Raw genomic sequence first — 18359 nt, forward strand, 5'->3', positions numbered from 1 at the left:
GATTCTTATGCCTTTATAAGGATATGATTTGTTATAACCACATAAGGGCATGAATTGGGAATATTTAATTAGGGTCCTAGATGCGTTCACAACAGGCCTTTACCATACTTTGTACCCATAGTACTGACTTGGCGTCCCTTACTATACCCAGTACATGGAGACCTGCTCTGGTAGGCCCTTACGATACTCTGTACCCACAATACTGACCTGGCATCCCTTACTATACCCTGTACATGGAGAACATGGGCACCATGCAGGGTATGGGGTTGCACAGGCTTGGCGCCTTCTTGGACTCGGGCTCCGTGCCCGGCCTTTGTTCGTGGAAGGCGGCTAGCCGGTGCTCTGCACTCTTTGCCATGATCCTGTCGATGGAAAATGCCACGGTCTTGGGAGTGCCGGTGCCCAGGCTCCTACACTCTGTGCCGGGGACAGGAGGGTACCAGAATGGGCTACAGGGACGCCGAGCTTTCCATCCTCGCAGGGACTTGTTACTTGGTCACTGCGAACTAGTATGCATTCCGGGGTAGCCGGTGCATGCACCACTTCACCGAGCACCTAGCCCACGCTGTGCCAGCCATTTACATTCAAATGAAGATAACCAAGAACAATGCCACCGGGGGGCCCAATTAGTGCTCATTAAGTGGCGCACACAAAGTAGCAGACATGCTCGACCTTGTTAGGGAGCGCTCAACAATCTGCACGCAATTGCCCAGCTCCTCATACGGGGACGGTGGCTGGGGGGGCTCGGGAGCCCTGTTCCCTATTCAGTGCGGAACCAAGAGCGAAGCCTCATCGTGGCCAGCTACCATTTGGTCAAAAACTGCGGATCGTGTTGAACCTTCATACCGCATTCAAAGCAAGAAAGCATCCAAGTCCGCATTGCCAGGACTGTCCACCCTGGACACACAGATAGTCCTTATCCCCTATGAGCCTTGGTGCCACCAGCGTTACCATACGCACTACTTCCAGGAGCATCACCGCCTGGGCTCCTCAACCCCTTCAGAACACACCATGTTCTCGTACACCCTGAGGCCCCACTTATCCCCTTAGGAGTATATATTGTTAAACCAGGCAATCATACTGTTAAGTCCTGAAGATGATCCCGTTTTAATTTGAGCACGGGATCGAAACTCAACTCCTTTTAGTAGACATACTGTTGACCATTGTACATTGTTGTCTGTATGTGCTACTCTGGGAAACACTGTTCATCTTGATTCTAAACAGTGCCCAGACCGCTCATTCCTTTTTGCCTGAAGAACCTTTCCTTTCATTTTTCATTTCCTTTTCTCTCTATTCTTACCTCTCCGGTACAGGACTGTGCTTTACTGCAAGAATTGTTTGTTGCTAAATGTATTTAAACTCTCAAACACTTGAATTGATTTATAATAAATTCCCTGTCCGGCTGGGCAAGGAAAATATATAGTTGCCAATTGTGGTCTATATGATACTAGTTTGTCACTCCATTTTGCTGAGGACCGTTGTTTTTCTTAATGGCTTAAAAATACAGCCACACTTATAGCATGAATGTTCATACAATTTCATCACAAGCCATCAATAAAGCAACCATTGTGAATAAATCAACATTGTGGTCAAATACAGGCACAAAGGATGATCGTTGACGTTTTGACCTCACAGGTTCTAGGTGGCATTGTGACCTTAGGACGGGGTCTTCTTCAGGACAAAGGGGGAAAGAGGAGAGCGGCCGGGAACTGTGATTGACAGTTTTCACGGTCAAGGACTACATGATATCAATGGGCCCATGGGCTCCAGATGTGAGAAGAGACAAATCAATTGAGTCTTGAATTCCCCGAATTGGCAATCAGGAAAATCTAAAAGTCTAAAAGTAAGGGTGCCGCCGGGAACAGGTCGGCAAATGACGTGATTGAGCTCCTAAACGAGGTATTCGTGAAGAGTTAGGGGAGCGGGTTCCACCGGCACTCGGTCAGTAAACACCCTGTTCTGGCAGCGACCAAACTGTTAGCTCCTTTTAAAAGTGCGTTGATGCGTTGATATATATATATATATATATATATATATATATATATATATATATATATATATATATATATATATATATATATATATATATATATATATATATATATATATATATATATATATATATATATATATATACATTACCTACTGGCCGTCACCAGTAGGTACTTATAGTTAGGATTGGCTACCATAGGAAATCTGCAACATTCTATTGGGAATAACTCTGGCGCCGGTTGGGGAATTTGTGTGTAACTTTCCAAAATTTTGCCCAGCTCCGCTCCGCTCCTTTCCTGGAAGTTTCGGCGGAATTTGTGAAGTGGGGGCTGAGAAAAAAGGAGGGTCCCAAGACATGGTTTCCCCATGTTAATTTCCATAGGACGGTCTGACAAGTCTACAACCCGAACCGCTGAACGGAATTACGGCAAACTTGGCAAAATTTTAGGGACTGGTACGCAGATGTGCCTTTGCTATATTTGGTGGAAATTGCTCCAGTGGTATTTTTGAAAATTAACTTCAAAAGCACATATATATCTATATGCGCGCTTCGAGCGCTTCGAGCGCTTACAGGTACGCGTACCGGGGAGCGCACCCGGCGTGCTACAGGAGTGCGCGAGCGGAAAGCTGATTGGCTCTCGGGTGTCTGGCAACATTCTAAACAGTCCGGAGAGTCCGCCATCTTGTGTCTCGGTAGAATCGAGACACAAGAGGTGAAAAAGAAAGGGGAAATAATTAAAAGGGGGCAGAGTAGACACCCCCTGACCCCCTAGGTTTTCTGAGGGGGGCCTAGAAGGACCCTGAAGGGCAAAGAAACTTTTTTTTTGTCTAAATTTTCGCGGGGTAAGCGCTAGGTGTGTTCCCGTGTACACTCTCCGGTACGTGCATCCTGAGCGCAACACGGGGAAAACAGTGTAAAAAAATAGAGTAAAAAAATAATGTAGAGTGTTTAGAGGTAAGTTAGCTCTGAAAAGAGATGTTGTGTTATGTTGGTGTTTTTTGTACCTACAAGTAAGTACCAATGCAGAGTCTTATATTCAAGAGGAAAACTCTATTCCCCTCATCTGTAAAATGCACACCATCTCTCCTGTAAATGTCTTGCATGTTGTAACGCAAGTTGTTGTGGTAAATGGAACCCTTAGCATAGTCTCTGAGGAAAGCAGAAACAGATTTATTTACATGTTTCCTTGCTTTTTCAATCTGTGGACAAAATTGGTTGGACCAGTTCCATTTTTTGGAAAAAGTGATATCAATTGCCCAAAGATGTCTTTTAAAAGTATTTCCAGACCTACCCCAGTCAAAGTGCCTAAGTCATTTCCACCACAGTGCACATTTATGAGGTCAGGGTGTGGTAAATGCATAAAGGATTTTACCAATGGTATCAATTGGTGACTCCTCAATCCTCTCTGTCCAATAGATACAATGTTCACATTTGGTAAATCCAGATTGTAAATACCTCTATTAGCTGCGTATTTTTGACTCCAGTGGACATAGCTATGACCAACCAACCAGACTTTTTGCATGTTGGAGGTAGATGTGCTTCTAGTCAGATGAGTTGTGGAAATGAAATGGCAGTTTGATTATGAAAAAAAGTGTATGAGAATCAGTGCAGATGAATAACCAGAAATGATTGGAGCTTTCTTAAAAATCTCCACTGAAAATTAGGGTGCATGCTTTTTTTTGTAAGAAGTCATTTCAATGGTTGAGAAAAAGTCATTTAAACAAACATTGCATTTAATTAGCTAGTAGATTGAGAGGTCAAACAGCCTTGATGGATTTTTTTGCAACATAGTATGATGAACTTGTGAACTGAGGTTCCGTGACGATTTGAACCCGTGTTTTCAACATTGTCGTAAATACATAATTTTGGTATCAGTGAACCGCAAATGATCCATTTAGCATATCCTGGTGTTTTCGCTATACTACGAGCAAGAGCACTCCTGTTATGAACACATTTCTGATCTACCCATGGCATCCATCTTAGATTACGGCAGCCATTTTGTATTTCTTGCCCTCACATAGTCAATGGACACGCAGTGACCTCTTTCACCTAAAGGACACGTAAGCTTTAGCCGGAGATTCACCTTGCTAGTGACACGTGCACCTTAGGACAGAACACGCCATGGCTGCATGACTCGACAGAAGTTGCCTCCTCTGCCTGAGGCCATTCCTGCTATACTGGTTCTCGTGTTCGTTGGCCGGATTATGATTAGGCGGCCGAAGCTGGTAGCCTTGCCCATTTACGACCCACAAACATCTCTTATCCTGCTTTTCTATCTTCTGCACCTGGCTCTGCTCCTTTCCTTCTGGGCCTTTATTAGGGGGAGGTAACGAAATTTACGATGAGGCGGTCCGGCTCTTGAATGAAAAGTTGACATGGGATTATGATGGAACAGTGGGAACCCCTCGTTCGTAATGTTTTGACATCAGATATTGTTGACGATTCCTGTGCAATGCCAAATATTTAGGACACAAAGGTTTAGGAATGTACTAACATGTAAAGAATTTGCCCAAAGCCTAATATTTAGTATATAAGGAGCAACCCTCTTTGTACAAATTGAACAGGCTCCTAGATACTGCCTGTGTGTAGTTTCTGTGACTTCTGTGTCCCTGCAGTAATAAACCTTAGGTCTTTGACGCCACCATCGAGAAGCCCGTGTTTCTGTTTATTTGTGCACCGAGACAGGTAGAACTCCGGGGTCTTCGGGTGTTATCCCTGACACCTCTGGATGGAACCAAAAAGTCCAGAACTCCAATTGGCGCCCAACGTGGGGCGACGTCATTCGGTACCGGTCCAAAAGCCTGAAGAGTTCGAGAAGCTTCATGTGAAGATTCCTGAGGGAGGCACCCCACTTCATCGATCCCGGCATATCGCAAAAGTGGCCCGACGTTCTCTTCCACGAGGGTTCCCGTTTGGACGGCTGCAGTGGTCCGTTGCCTTGACCGTCGCCCTGTCTTGGACCCGTGGTGCAGTCCTTAGTACGGCGAGACGTGACGGGTTTCTCCTTGGTGACGTCTTCAGTGCCTCAGTTAAGTATTAAGTGGTTGCTAGTTGGTTACTTCGTAAGGGTTGTTCCTGTTTGGATAAAATCCTTTTTAGTTCTTGGTTTGGTTTGGTTCGTAAGATTATCACTGGTTGTTCTAGTTACGATAATCATTTGGTTTAGTTTGGGTATCGATACATTTGTTCGCTTTGGTAGGCCTAAGTTCTTGGTTCAAGTGCGCACCTTTGTTTGTGTTTTTTTTCTGTTCTTTGTTCCGGATTATAAAATGGTAAGTCGGAAAAATTGTTTGTTGTCATGTTTTGGTTGCAACAGTGATTCCCTGTTGGAGGACTCATGTCTGGTTCCTCCGATTGGAACTCCTCTTTATGATCTGTATTGTAAGTTTGGAGTGGGTCCTATATCTTATAATGAGGTGTGGGTCCGATATACGGAGAAAGACGGTGTCCTTAGTTGGCCACTGCATGGTAGTTTTGAACCCAAAGTTCTTGATAATTTAGAAATGAAATTGTTTAAGAAGAAAGCCCGGCCGGCAATGTTTGATTCTCTCCGTTATTGGCGAAAAGAATCTAAACAGAGAGAAATTAAAAAGTTGAAGAAAGAACAGAAAGAGCAAGAGTTGACTTTAGAACAGTCTGCTAAGCAGATGCAACTCAACGAGTCTGAGAAAACAATGGAGGTGGCCAATAGAGAGCGTAATTTAGCAATAGACAAGTGCTATCCTGCCTTGCCATCGAGTACAGTTAAGATAGTAGAGGACTCCGAAAACGATCCTCTGTTGTCTTACTTGTTACGGTCACCCCCACCGTATGCACAGGGTGCTACGGCTCCACCTTTACCGGTTGCTGGACAGCCTGGTATTCCTGCTCCTGCTCCCCTGAATCAAGCTCCTGTACCTCCTGTGGTCAATGTTAATGTTCCTTTGGCACCCCCTCTTCCAGGGTTGTCGGCCTCTTTACCTATACCTGTATCGCTTGCACCCGTTGTTTCACAAGCTACTTTGCCAGCTACTTCTACTGCTCCTGTTTTATCTGTTCCAACTGCTACTTTACTTACTGTTTCTGCTAGCATCATGACTCCGCTTTCTGTTCGTCGGAGAATCACTGATTCTGTCTCTAATATTCTATCTCCCTTCTATAAAACTTTAATTAAGACTCCTGCCTCTGACTCTGTGCAGAGACGTAGTCAGCTTCCCAGTACTGAAGAACGGGGAATATTAGATTCCACAGCTCTTAGATGGATTTCGAAAAGTGGAAGATATAGTACTAGAGATGTATTAGATACATTTATGCAATGGAATGAACCGACACAACGATATGTGTTCGACGAAATGTGCTCCCTTTTGCGTGAGGAATTGGAAGAGGATGACAATGAATCAAATCTAGAAGAATTAATTAATGTTCAGAAAGAATTTGCTGCAGGTATGATAGTTGGTCAAAATATAAAAGAAGCGATGGAACTGATTTTAAGTTATAGGAATGATCCATCCCTTCGTTCACCGAGGGAGCTAGAAAAACGTAGTACGAAGCAGAATCGCCAATATCCAATGAGGGAGCTTCCTCCAATTTGGCGCGAAGCTGTGCAAGCAGATGCGGTTCGTGGTATTGCTGCCGCTCCGGCCCAATTCCAAAGAGTGTGGATACACATTCCGTGGAAGCGAGCCGAAGTGTTAGCAGTGAAACAGGCCTTGCCTGATCCACGTAAGAATCCAGCCGGATATTACAAAGAGTTAGCGCAGACAGTTGAAGCTTGTGTGATGAATTTAGCGGACATTGACATGTTATTTGGGAATGTATTTCCGCAACCAATTTGGGCTAAAATTCGTAAAGAGAATCATCCAGTTGCCCTAGGTGGTGATTGGGCAGCTATAATTGCAGCGGATGGTCAACAAATAGGTGGTTCCAAACCCGAACCTCTAATTGCTAATTTACCAGGTAGAATAATTGACTTAATGAAGACTCTGATGCCAGCATTGCACGTTAACTGGGACAAGTTGTCCGCATGCAGGCAAAAGAAGGACGAAAGTGTTTCCGACTTTTTCACAAGGTTTGAGGAGACTTTCGTAGATCATAGTGGTCAGGATATGAGTACGGAAGGGGGACAGAGACTATTTGTTGATAAATTTGTGCACAATCTGTTGCCAGAGCTTAGTAATAAATTGAAAGATTCCGAGAGTGCGTGGGCTGTCTCTACGACTGCGCAAATACTTGCAACTGCCCAGTATTATGAAAATAGAGATAAAGAAGAGAAGGAAAAGTCAGAGAAGAAGACAAAAGATTTAAAAACTAAAGTTCTTTTGCAGCAAGCGTATCCGCCTCGCACGAATCAGACTAATACACAGCAAGGGTCATATCAAAGGACAGATTATGGTTCTCAGAGACCGCAATACCAGTGGAATCAGTGTGCATATTGTAAGAAAGAAGGTCATTATAAAAATGAGTGTCCAGTCTTAGCGCAAAATAATGCTGCAGCAGCTCAGAGAGGTCGTGGTGGTTCTATGCAAAATTCTAGAGGTCGAGGACGAGGTGCTATGCCTCCACAAACGAGTGATCGCCCTTCTAATCATTTTGATCAACGAAATGGACAGTCTGCTCAACAAAATAGATCTCAACAGCATCATGTTGAAGACTATTGTGAAGTTAGTGAGGAATTTCAGCAAAATGAGTACTAGGACAGCCATGGACAAAGAGAGGGAGTAGTATCAGTTCCAGTAGATCAGAGTGGGCCTTATGTCGCAGTAGCAACATCAGGTGTAGTCGAACCGTTTCTGTTGGATACTGGTGCAGCAAAAAGTTCTATCATACATGAGAAACTCCCTGGCGCACCTTTGTCTGGCTTAACAAATGTCTCTGTAGGTTTTTCAGGCACCCCTGTTTACAACCCCGTATCTGGTCCTTTGTCTATTTCTGTTGGACCGTGTCAATTGAAAGCACCATTGATTTTGACGACAGGTTGTAATGAAAATCTGCTTGGTTTAGACTTGTTAAAACGCCTATATGCGACATTGTACTGTTCTCCGGCAGGAGTACAGCTTACGTTGGGTAAAAGAATCACCTCCCCGATGTACTTGTCGAAGGATGCGCTCCCACCAGAGCTGCGTTCTCTTCCTGATACTCTTTGGGCGACTGGTCCTAATGATGTAGGTCTTTTAGAAATTCCACCATATGTAGTCACTTTGAAAGCGAATGTCAAATTTCCACGAATCCCACAATACAAGATCTCTAGTGAAGGTGAACGTGCACTTTTATTGATTGTGCAAGATTTGATCAAGAAAGGCGTAGTAGAAGAAACTAGAGGAAATGTCTGTAATAGCCCTGTACTACCAATTCTGAAACGTACTGATCCTTCAAAGCCTCCAGTCTATAGGTTTGTAATTGATCTTAGAGAGGTTAACAAAATTGTGATTCCACAGTTTCCTGTGGTTCCAGACATAACTGCATTGTTAACGTTGATTCCTGCTACAGCCACATGGTTTTCAGTTATCGACTTGAAAAATGCCTTTTTCAGCATTCCGATAGCCGAGGAAAGCAGAGATATTTTCGGCTTCTCTCTAGGAGGTCGAAGCTTCAGCTTTAAACGTGCTCCACAAGGGTATTGTGAGAGTCCGTCCATTTACAGCCAGGCATTAAAAAGTCAGTTAGATTCCTTTGTACTTCCTCCTGGTTCTGCTCTAGTGCAATATGTAGATGATCTTCTAGTGGCTGCCGATGACAAGGAAACTTGCAAAGCAGCTACAATTTCCTTATTGCATCATTTGTCTAGTCTGAATCACAAGGTGTCACCTTCGAAAATGCAATACTGTTGCCAAGAAGTGACCTACCTAGGTCATCTCTTGTCAAAGGAGGGAAGAAAGTTGACCCCAGAGAGAATAAAAGCAATTACACAGATGAATGTTCCTAGCACACAGAGAGAAGTACGTGCCTTTTTAGGTATTACCTCATACTGTAGGCAGTGGATCCCAAATTTTTCTCTTTTGGCAAAACCATTGGTAGCTTTGACTGGGAAAAATGTTCCGAGTCCGATGCCATGGTCTGCTGAATGTCAGGAGAGTTTTTCTGAGTTACGAAATGCACTGTGTTCAGCTCCTGTGTTGGGTATGCCTGACTACAGTAAACCATTTACGCTCTATGTTCACGAGAGAGAAGGTTGTGCGTTAAGTGTTCTGACACAGAGATTTGGTGATAAACAACGCCCTTGTGCGTATTTTTCATCAACATTAGATCCGGTAGCTAGAGCGTTGCCTAGTTGTTTGAGAGCTACAGCAGCAGCTGCGGCTTCCATTCGACAATCTGCTGGTTTGGTGATGAACAACATGCTAGTGGTCATGGTTCCTCATGCTGTGGACACACTCATGAACCGAACCAAGATGCAACACCTTACCAGTGCTAGATTATCTGGCTACGAGCTGACATTGCTAGCGAGTCATATTCAGATCAAAAGATGCAATGTATTGAATCCAGCAACATTGTTGCCGACTAGTCAAGAGTCGAGTGATTCCGAACCACATGACTGTTGCTTCAGAACCGAGGAAGAGACAAAAGGACGAATTGATCTTAAAGACACTCCGTTGTCAGATCCAGATGGCACGTTGTATGTTGATGGGTCTTGCTTTAAATTGGAGAGTGGTGATGTGACTGCTGCTTATGCAGTAACGACTTTGAGTACGATTGTGGAGACTGCGAGAGTGAGTCAGAATTCTGCCCAAGCTGCGGAATTAATCGCACTAACGAGAGCGTGTGTTTTAGCTAAGGGAAAGAGAGTGAATGTGTTCACAGATAGTCAGTACGCGTTCGGCGTGGCCCATAGTTTTGGCCGTTTGTGGAAAGAGAGAGGTTTCATTACGTCCCATGGGACTAAGATTCAACATGGTCAGCTAGTTAATGACTTGTTGGAATCTCTAACCCTGCCGACTGAAGTTGCGATTGCGAAGTGCAGTGCTCATAAAGCAATCACGGATGATGTTGGTCGTGGGAATGCTTTTGCTGATGAGACCGCTAAACAGACAGCTAGGAATATGATGAGTAGAATATATGTTGCAACGTCTGCAAGATGGATTTCTGAGTCTGGAATGTGTGAGGACACAGTGGAAAGTGTGAAAGAAATTCAGAAAGAGGCGACTGAGGAGGAAAAGCTTGCATGGAAAGAGAGTACGGGTAAATTGGACTCGAGTGGGTGTTGGATTGATTTGTCAGAACAACAGCGTTGGATGTTGCCTGATGCGTATGTGCTTGCAGTAGTAACGATGGCGCATGGAGCAGCGCATATCAGTTCTAAAGCTTTTTCCAGATGGATCGAAGCATATCCACTGAAGGACAATACTGCCTTGTCCACTGCCAAAATTCTTCTCAAAGAATACTTCCCCAGGTATGGCATGCCACGGATTGTATGGTCAGATAACGGAAGTGAATTTGTAGGGAAAGTTATGCAGAGTGTGTGTGCCGGTTTAGGGATAAAACAGAAGTTCCACAGTGCGAACCATCCCCAGTCTGCTGGTTTAGTTGAGGGTTACAATGGCACCCTCAAACTGAAACTTGCTAAAATACAAGCATCCACGGGTTTGCCCTGGCCAGATGCACTACCTTTGGCTCTGTTATCCACAAGAGCGACTGTGCATTCTAGAGTAGGGCTTAGTCCATACGAAATAGTATTTGGTCGTCCTGCAAACGTTTGGGGGGTACCTAGACCAAAGGAATTTAAACAGCTGGAATACCCAATGTTAATTGATTACCTTTTCGACTTGACTGCTAAATTGAGTCTTATTCACCAACAGGTTTTCGATGCATTGCCAAAGTCACCGGAGAGTCCAGGTCATCAGCTGAAACCAGGTGATCAAGTGGTCATCCGTAATTTTGCAAGGACGAAAAATCTCCAACCTAGATTCGTTGGCCCATTCCAGGTGTTGTTGGCGACGAGAACTGCTATTCGTGTGGCTGGCCGAAAAAACTGGATCCATACAACGCACGTCAAGCGTGTGCCTCTGCCGCTTCCTTATGATAACTGGGTGAAGAAAGGAATCGGTGCCTCTGAAACTGAACAAATACGCAGGTTTATCCCTTTCAGCGATGCAGAACTAATCACTGACACATCGAACTTTGACTGCCCTTCTGAAACTGCTCTTTTGAACTGTGAACATTTGTCATCTGCATCAAAAGAACATTTGCCATCTGCGAACTTGAACATTGCAACACCTGCTGAAAATACACTGTTTCCAGATCAAACAGCTCCTGCAAAATTGAGATACAATTTACGATCTCGCAATATGGACAAATAAAGCAGGAAACTGCCTATTTTACACATTTGAATTTTGATACATTGCCTCCAGCCAGGAAGTTTGCTAATACTTTGTATTGTTTTGTTGTTTTAAAAATTGCCTTGCCGTCTGGGTAGCCGTAGGGTCGTGGCTGTGTGCCTAGTTGAATCTGCGGGGGTCAGAAACAAGGTCGATCTTTCTGTTAGTTCTGGGAACTCCCAGGGCTGATAGAGGCATTTTCATCTAGGTACACATCATCAGTGGCCGCGAGCGGATTGTAGAAGATGGAGCTTCCTGAGCTGCAACGAGAGAATGTAATTTATGTTCGCAGAAATAGACTTTACAAAATTCTTCACAGCAAATGCTTTCTAATGCAATGTGCAGTTACGTTTTTGATTGTTTTAATAACGTTGGTGGGTGGAATCGTCTTTGGTGTGCATTTAATTTTTACGCCGGTAACAACTACAGTACCTCCCCTTGATCCTACTACTTCTACTGTTTCTACTATGCATTCTTTTCACTCGTTTCCTGAACACGAGCAAGCTCGACGCTCAGAATTCATTAATAACACTTTTGTACAACTCTTGCATCAACACCAACTGGTAGTTAACACTACAGACTGCTGGGTGTGTGGCTTGATACCCCACACTATGGATAAAGGCATTCCCTATCTAGTCTTGCCTTTTAGCTATAATGGATCATTTCAGGCCTTTCAGACCATTTTTGCCTATGCCCTTGAGACCTATCCTCCGCGTCCACCACGTTCCACTAAATACAACTCTGCCAACAAAGCTTTAGTCCAGGGAATTATTGACATGATTAAAGACGTCAATAATACTCCATCTTACCCTAGAGATGAATTACGGGTATATTTGAGTTGGAATTCTACAGAGTATCGCCTTAGCTTGGGAGAAAGCAGGCGTAAAAGCTCCACTCCAGTCTGGGTCGTGCCTCACCGAGGTCAAGTCTGTTTGCAAGGAAATGGGAGAAATCCGAGAGCTCAGCTAGGGAGGAGTGAGTGCGTTGAGACTTACGTGTTTCCGTCTAACTCTTCCCCTGCCTTTCTTACTGCTAGGGGTACCTACTTCATCTGTCAAGACAGAGCGTATACATGGCTGCCTGCTAACTTTTCAGGTTCATGTTATATTGCTCGACTGTTGCCTCCAACGTACACTGCTTCCTCAGATTATCACAAGACCAGAGTAGCAAGAGGTGTTTTCAGCAAGGAAGATACCGCTGGTCAGCAAGCTGGAGACTTCTTCAAAGGTTTCCTTCCGTTTTGGGGGCCTATGGCCAATAGTAGAAATCTACGTCAGCTAACACGGGTAGTTGAATCTACTATTACAGAAACTGCTGGTGCCCTTAGTAACTTAACAGCTGAGCTTCAGGCGGATCGTCTCATGACGTTGCAGAACCGTATGGTTCTAGACGTAAGACTTGCAGATCGAGGTGGGGTATGCAGATTGATCCAATCGAGCTGCTGTGTTTTTATTCCCAATAATGCTCCAACTGTCTACGAAGCGATCTCTAAGCTACACAAGATTTCCGACTCTATACACGTAGACAAGGGAAACTGGTCCTTCATGGAGTGGTTTTGGACTCTGCTATCAGCGTGGGGATGGAAGGTTCTGATGGTCATTGGTGTCATCCTAGTATTCCTGTTCTCGTGCTGCCTTATTATCCAATGTGGTCCCGCTTTGTGTAGTCTCTATGCTGCAACCTGTTTCAGAAAACCACCTGCATTTGGAGAAAAGGTGCGAGAAAAGATGATGATGCAACAACATGTCACTGACCTGATGAGCATAGAGATAGACTCGGACATAGAGTAATTGCCTATGTAAGGCCAAAAGGAGGGACTGAGGTTCCGTGACGATTTGAACCCGTGTTTTCAACATTGTTGTAAATACATAATTTTGGTATCAGTGAACCGCAAATGATCCATTTAGCATATCCTGGTGTTTTCGCTATACTACGAGCAAGAGCACTCCTGTTATGAACACATTTCTGATCTACCCATGGCATCCATCTTAGATTACGGCAGCCATTTTGTATTTCTTGCCCTCACATAGTCAATGGACACGCAGTGACCTCTTTCACCTAAAGGACACGTAAGCTTTAGCCGGAGATTCACCTTGCTAGTGACACGTGCACCTTAGGACAGAACACGCCATGGCTGCATGACTCGACAGAGGTTGCCTCCTCTGCCTGAGGCCAGTCCTGCTATACTGGTTCTCGTGTTCGTTGGCCGGATTATGATTAGGCGGCCGAAGCTGGTAGCCTTGCCCATTTACGACCCACAAACATCTCTTATCCTGCTTTTCTATCTTCTGCACCTGGCTCTGCTCCTTTCCTTCTGGGCCTTTATTAGGGGGAGGTAACGAAATTTACGATGAGGCGGTCCGGCTCTTGAATGAAAAGTTGACATGGGATTATGATGGAACAGTGGGAACCCCTCGTTCGTAATGTTTTGACATCAGATATTGTTGACGATTCCTGTGCAACGCCAAATATTTATTGTTTAGGACACAAAGGTTTAGGAATGTACTAACATGTAAAGAATTTGCCCAAAGCCTAATATTTAGTATATAAGGAGCAACCCTCTTTGTACAAATTGAACAGGCTCCTAGATACTGCCTGTGTGTAGTTTCTGTGACTTCTGTGTCCCTGCAGTAATAAACATTTGGTCTTTGACGCCACCATCGAGAAGCCCGTGTTTCTGTTTATTGGTGCACCGAGACAGGTAGAACTCCGGGGTCTTCGGGTGTTATCCCTGACACCTCTGGACGGAACCAAAAAGTCCAGAACTCCAGAACTGTGTGGTGGTTTAAGAGGGAGTTACCATGGTTACCTGGTGAATGAGCAATGGGGGAGGGGTGAATGTTATGTGAGTTTCAAAGTCTTGAAATGTACAACCAATTAAAATGTGCAGTTTGGTTTTGACTTTGTGTGGGAATAATTTTCATTGGTTAGGTACAAGAATATGGCTGTGAAATGAGAAAGAATCTATGCCATTACTCTCTGGCTCAAGTGAAGGAAGCATTGTTCAGACATTCTGCTTAAGAATATCTGTTGACTGTGACTGACAGTGTTTTTCGTCTTCCAAAGCATTTGTAAAGGTGAGTAATGATTCTTTTAGAAAAGATAGACAGCATAAAGATTGTTGACAAGTATCACAGTGAGTGTCTGTGTGAATTACGGAATTATATTTTTACCTTTTTCCATAATGTGTTTATAAGGTAGACTTCTTTTTAAATTGTTGTTTATGCTTGGATTCAATGCTGGTTTAGAAATTGTGTAATGGTTTCATTGGACTTGTAAATATGCTCCTTTTTTTGAAGCACCTTGTGCAACCTTTAACATGGGTGGAAGCAGTGAATGTATGGAGAGGGATAGGAATAGCAGATAGAAAACCATTCCCTATGTTCACTCTCCTTCACCTCACTCACCTCCCACACTCACCTTCTTTCAGTCCCCCTACTTCACTTCCCTTCCCCTCTCTCCCGGGCATAGTTCTGGGGGTGCCTCCTCTGGACGTGCCGAATCATAGTAGAATTACCAAAACTGTACTTCCTTCTGTGGTCTCCTCTGGAAAGTACAGTTTGGCAGATCTTGCACTCCACCTTTGGAACTTTACATTTCACTGTCTTCTGAAACTACACAAAATGGCGGCGATAGTGTACATTAGAGAGAGACAGTGAAAGTATGAAGGCATAAGATGAAGAAGAGATGTGAAATACACATTGGAGAAAATATAGTGGGAGAAGGGAAGTAACTGTGAGTTAACTTACTATGTAACACAGAAATGTTGCACTCTATACTATAAGTCTCACTTTATAACACAATCATTTTGCTATTATCTCATAAATTACAAATAGAATAATAAAAAATGTCTCAAACTATTTATAATTTCTAAATATAAATTTCTTCTTCAGAATTTTCTTAATTTAAAAGAATTACTAACATTAACTGATCAGGAATCTCCTCATCAGAAGTCTCCATACATGAGTCCTGGAACTCAATATAGTCCAAACATTCGATTAATTCAGCATTCAAAGTCTCATCATTAAAATCCCCCATTCCATCTCCTCTCAAAAAAAGGTCTTCTTCATGGATAGTGTTATCAACAGGATCATTCAAGACCTCAATAAAACTAGCCTCAACAAAAGTCGCAGAAATTTCAAAATTAATATCAACGGGGTCCTCATTCAGATCCATATTCTTTTCAAATTTCTTGCTGTAAATTGGGGAAAAAAACTCACTTCAATTTATCGATTTTAGTAATAGATAATATAAAACTAGCTTTATCAAGTATTAAATTCCCCTTACAAATTAACAACTCACCTTTTAGAAAGCAGTAGAAGAGTTAGTACTGTGGTAATTTCACACCAGAAATAGAACACCAAAAATTCCTCAGAAATGTACCTCAAAGAGTGCTATCACAAAATGGCTGTGTTTCCTTCTCATTTCTCATTTATATTCATGTAGAAAACCAATGAAACTTCATCACACACAAATTCAAAACCAAAGAACATTTTTATTAGTTCTAAATTTCAAAAGCTAATTCTAAAACATTCTAAATGGTCTGCATAGTCCGCCATCTTGTGACTCTGAAGAACAGAGACACAAGAGGTGAAAAATAAAAGTGGAAAACGTTGATAGGGGGCAGGGTAGAGACACCGTGCCCCCCTTATGTTTTATCAGGGGGGCCTAGGAGGACTCCGAAGAGTAAAAAAACGTTTTCGTTTTTTATTTTTTTTATTACGCGGAGTAAGCTCAGGGTGCGTGCACATGGGCGCTTACCGGTACGCGTACCGTGAGCGCACCACGGGGAAAAGCAGAATTGTAAAATATGTATAGAATACAGCTCTTTTTTGAGAATTGGAGGTAGTTCCGAAAAGAACTTTTTTTTTCTTCTTTTAAAAAAAAATATATATATACTTTTTTATAACGATTTTATATATATTTTTTTTTTCAGGGGAAAAACAAAACCAGGGATTCCAAAACTGCTCAACAGGAGCAAAAAAAAGATGAAAAATTAGGGACGGGGAGGGCAGCAGTGTTCCTGTCTCTTAATAGCAATGAGATCAACGCTCTGCTCCCCATAACAGAGCATCACTGTCCACGCATAGAAATTGTATGCCTGCAAAGACATGCTGCAATAACAATAAAATGTTTAACATTAGGTCAGTCCAAGAAGCATATGAGCTACTGCTTAACATTGGAGGGTCTAAGGGTGGTGCGAAGGGTTCTACAGGCTGAGGGTTCTTCTATCTATTGCTCCCCTCTAGCACTCTTTAAAGGTTTCTATTCTCTCTTTTTTTTTCTTCCCCCTTTGTCTATTTTTCTCTATCTCATTTGGAAAGATAAACTAAACTTAAAAGAGGAAAAAAAAATAAAAAATAAAAAATGGGGTGAGCACATGGGTTAGATTTCAGGGCTAGCATATTTGAAATTTGGTCCAGTTTGGTAACCGCTACTCCACGCATGTTGTCACCTTGGGAGTTTCTGAAGTTTACATGTACACTTGCACAATGGGAGTATTGGGTCGGGGCACTATCTTCTGGACTAGTTCCGGATAGATAGGGCAAGGGTTTCCCAGGGGAGGGTGGAGGGTAGCCTAGGGCACGGGGGGAGGGGTGGGTGGAGAGAAGTAAAAAAAAAACCTAATTTCCGATACGTTTTTGGATTGTTGTTGGCTAAGAATTATTGGTAGTAGACTGGCAATTTTCTGTCTTTTGGCTTGTGGTGGCCGTATGTGTTTGGTGTATGAAATTGCTGCCTCCTTATGAGTAATGTCAAAGTGGTCTCCTGGAATGTGAATGGCCTCCGCACCAGCCAAGGTCAGATAAAATCATCCAGTATTTGCGGGATCTGGATGCGCAGGTCATCATTCTCCAGGAGACCCACTAGATTGAGACGGAAGTACTCTCATTGGTGAAGAAAAATAGGTGGATTGATTTTTCTATCTCTACCTCTCAATCTTCTAGTACTAGAAGAGTGACAATCATTTTTAAAAAACCTCTTCAAGTTTGATTAGTGTCTAATATAGCAGACCCAGGTGGCAGATGAGTCATCGCTTCAGTGTTAATAGCAGGTGCACAGATTACGTTAGTGGCTATTAAGGACGTAATATTGACGATCCATCTGTACTAAATTCAATTTTTTCACATTTGTTGTCTTTTCCCGAACCGACGATCCTGGCAGGATATTTTAATATAGTGCTGGACCCTCGTTTAGATAAAACCCCAAACAGCCGACCTTTGACTCTTTCAAAAACAGGGGTGTTTTTACTTAGGTCCATGAAACAGGCTTGTCAATATCTGGAGAAGCATGGCTGGAAATAAGCAGGGGGTCTCTTTTCAAAACCAGAAAATACCACCATCAGTCTAGGATTGACTTTGTTCTAATTAGTCAGCGTTTGGTAGAATGTGTGAAAAAATTGTATATCTTCCATCTCATCTGTCAGACCATTCGGCCATCCTGATGGAACTTGGTTGATTTCCTAAGACGTCTAGATCTTGGTCGTTTGATCGCTCGCTCTTATCAGCAGCAGATGATAGATCCTCTTTATTTACTGAAACACAGCTGTTTATAGAGACCAATGTAGGATCAGCTGCCCCAGGGATAGTTTGGGATGCTCTTAAGGCCTTTTAAGAGGCCTTATCACAAATAAGGTCTCATATCGAAGGAAGTGCTACAAAGATAAGGTAGCGTCCATAGAGGCAGAAATGTTGGTAGTGCAAGAGGAAATAGATCAGGTTCCATCTGGTATCTCTACTCAAGTTCTTGACATCAAGTTGCTATCTTTGAAAGCGCAATTGGGGTCTGTGTTGAATCTACGCTTGCAGGAGAAATGGGAGGCTAGCAAGATAGCTCACTTCCAATTTGGAGAGGGGGCTGGTAAATTGCTGGCCTGGAAGGCCAGAACCGACCGGGCTCGCAATAATACCGAGTCCATAGTTCAGGATAACACACGGTACTCATCGGATGGGGATATTAGGAGAATCTTCAGAGACTTTTTCTTAAAACATCTACCACGAGGATAAAATATTGGATAATGAAACTATTGACAACTGGTTGGATAAGACGTCTCTTCCATCCCTATCCGAAGAGCA

Source organism: Lissotriton vulgaris, chromosome 5 (genome assembly GCF_964263255.1).
Source record: "Lissotriton vulgaris chromosome 5, aLisVul1.2, whole genome shotgun sequence".
Lineage (NCBI taxonomy): Eukaryota > Metazoa > Chordata > Amphibia > Caudata > Salamandridae > Lissotriton > Lissotriton vulgaris.